Genomic DNA, 2,859 nt, shown 5'->3' with positions numbered 1-2,859 from the left:
ACACACAAGTCACCACAGTATGATAAACTGACAAACAAGTGGTGATCCTCTTCCATACATGTTCCTATTTCTATGCACACCAATATTTGTTGTTTTCAATATCTCAGGAATGAAGAAGAAACTTCTGCTTGGCCTTAATGAAATCCAGGATTTTTTTTTTTTTAATTTTTTTTTTTAAATCAAGTTGTTATCCTGTATGGAGGCCAATATGTGAACAAAGTACACTTTGGTTTCTTTAAAGAAAATTACATTTATCGACTTCCTTGGTTTCAATGAACAGCTCACTCATTAACTGCCTTTTCTATGACTCCTTGCTTCTTGACTCAGTTTTTATCTTTGGATACTGAAGTCAAAAAAGTTTGTTTACACCACACATTCAATTAACCATGGGATAGATTGCCACTTTTGTTGAAAGTTCTAGAGAAAAGGAGTGTTTTTTAATGGATTCATTATAACATAATATCTGTTAATTATTTACCCTTTAAACACTTAAACACTCATGTGTGTGGACTCCTAAGCATTTAGGATATTCTGTAGACTACAATGGTTTGATTTTATATTTCTGTGTCATCGATCTCTCAAAGCTTTTGTACTAAGAGAATCTGCTACTGGGGCTACCAATGAACAGAAATTAAAACAACCTATCAATATCATGAATACTTTAGAAGCAGAGGCTAGACCTTGATAATCCTTGTAAATATCCAGAAATATTTGTTGTATAAAAATAGAGACGTCATACCTTCTTATGTAAAGTGCTGAAATTTAAGTTTAGTCACCAATAGAAAAGATTAAAGAGCATCCAATATTATACAATTAATCAATTAATAAAAATAAATGTTGCCCATTAGACTCTATTTAGATTATCCCTCTCATATAGTATCCTGAGCACCAGATATTTATGAACATACTTCTTCTCATCCAAATAGAAGTAGTGGCCACTGTGATGTAAATAGGTTCATATTCTAAGTTCATTGATGTTGTTATATGTGGATATTAATGGACATTTGGGAGCTTGGGGCTCTGTAAGATAAGTACTAGAGTGTGAACTACCAGGATGGCAGGTCGAGCCCACCTGTCATTCCATGGAGCAAAAATGAGGCATCTTGCTCCAGTAAGATGCACACCATCAGAAATCTTGTACATGGTAAATATGAGTCAGAACCTACTTGAAAGTACTTATTAACAACAGCAAATGAACATTTGTATTAAATTTCCTAGGCTTAATTCACTTGGTAAAAGAGATTTTTGATATCTTACCTGAAAAGAATAACCTACCCAGAACTTTCAGATACTTTTTATAAAACAAGGAACAAATCATAGAGGAAGGAAATTTTAGAATTTTTTAAAAATACACAATATAGATAAAAGTCAAATAGGAATACTATTATTTCAAAAGAGGTTTATGGTTTAAAAAAATTAAAACAATAATTCAGAATATTTAAGCCCAGAAAATTAAAACAGTATTAAGTCTAGAAATGAAATTGATGACTAGAGCCTCTGTTTCCTCTCAAACCCTTCTTGTACATATTAATTTACTCATCTTCACATTTAGTCAATTTATGATTGGTAAATATGAGAGAGTGCACTCGACTGTGTGGCACTGTGGGCTAATGCGTCAGAATGCAGTCGTTTGAACTGCAAGGTCAATGCTTCAAGCTCACCAGCTGCTCCTTGAAAACCCTATGCAGGGTCACTATGGGTCAGAATCGACACAACAGCACTCAGCAACAATAAAATATGAAAGATTAAAAGTCTTTTTTATTAAGGACTTTATGTTATATAGTTGTAGAAATTATTTCTAAACAAATATATAAATCTTTCTTAAAGGCAAAATAATATTGTATAGAAAACCTTCTGACAGATGTGGAAGGAAAGTATTTACAAAAGTGGTTGTTTGAATGGGATTAAGGTATTCTAAAAATATTAAAATGATTTGAGTATTTGAGGTTTATCTAAGAGTGCCTAATTTCAAGAGATAAGGTTGTAAAGATAGCTTCAGACCAAATCATAATTATTACCATTGGGCAATGGGTAGTTCTTGTCAGTTTTCAAACATGATTATAGGTAACAGATTCTAAGGTGACCCCAATAACCTTTACCTCATTATTTTCCTACATTTATATGATCACCTTTTAAATACATGGTACATACAACTTGCTTGAATGCAAGCAAATATGGTAGAGTTGGCAGGATGTGCTTGTTTTGTGTACATGATATGCTCGTAGGAATGCCATGCCTGTCTTTGAAAGAACTTTTTAATTTTAACTTTGAAGAATAAGGTACCATGTTGTGAGCTGTTCTCCGTACAAGGCCACATAGTAGTGATCTACTGGCTGCTTCTAACTAATAACCAGGAAGAAAGTGCACTGGAATGGAAAGCTTCCAATAACCTTGTGAGCCCAGAATCAGATATTTCTTTGCTGAAAGCTTTACTGAAAAACCATCCTCGACCAAAAATCTTGATTTCAACTTTGTAATAAACACAGTTAAACTGTGCCTTGATACCTTGCCTACGAAATTGTAATATTAATAAAATATGTTACCAAATAGTAGATATCAGGATGTTGGCTTATTCAGATTTTTAGAAACATTCCTGGTAGCAGTAAGGAAAATGTCCTATATGTACTGTGCCTTTGAGTCAGTTCCTACTCACAGGGAACCTATAGGCCTGAGTAGATCTGCCCCATAGAATTTTTTGGTTGAGACCATTACAGGAGCAGATATCCAGGTCTTTTTCCATGTGAAGCAGTTTGTGACTTCAAATTGCTGACCTTTAGGTTAACAGTATAGTACTTACCCACTGTGCCACCAGGACTCTTTGAAGATACTCCAATCTTTGTCAGTTTGAACCTATTAGTC

General features: G+C 33.8%; 1 pseudogene; it reads right to left on the bottom strand.

The window, feature by feature from the left end:
• The window catches only part of LOC102840044, a 21,028-nt pseudogene that overhangs the window by 15,840 nt on the left and 2,329 nt on the right, over window positions 1-2,859 (bottom strand).

This window comes from Chrysochloris asiatica, unplaced genomic scaffold (genome assembly GCF_000296735.1).
Source record: "Chrysochloris asiatica unplaced genomic scaffold, ChrAsi1.0 scaffold00033, whole genome shotgun sequence".
In the NCBI taxonomy this organism is placed as follows: domain Eukaryota; kingdom Metazoa; phylum Chordata; class Mammalia; order Afrosoricida; family Chrysochloridae; genus Chrysochloris; species Chrysochloris asiatica.
The sequence above is the reverse complement of the archived record's forward strand: the minus strand, read 5'-3'. Positions and strand labels throughout refer to the sequence as shown.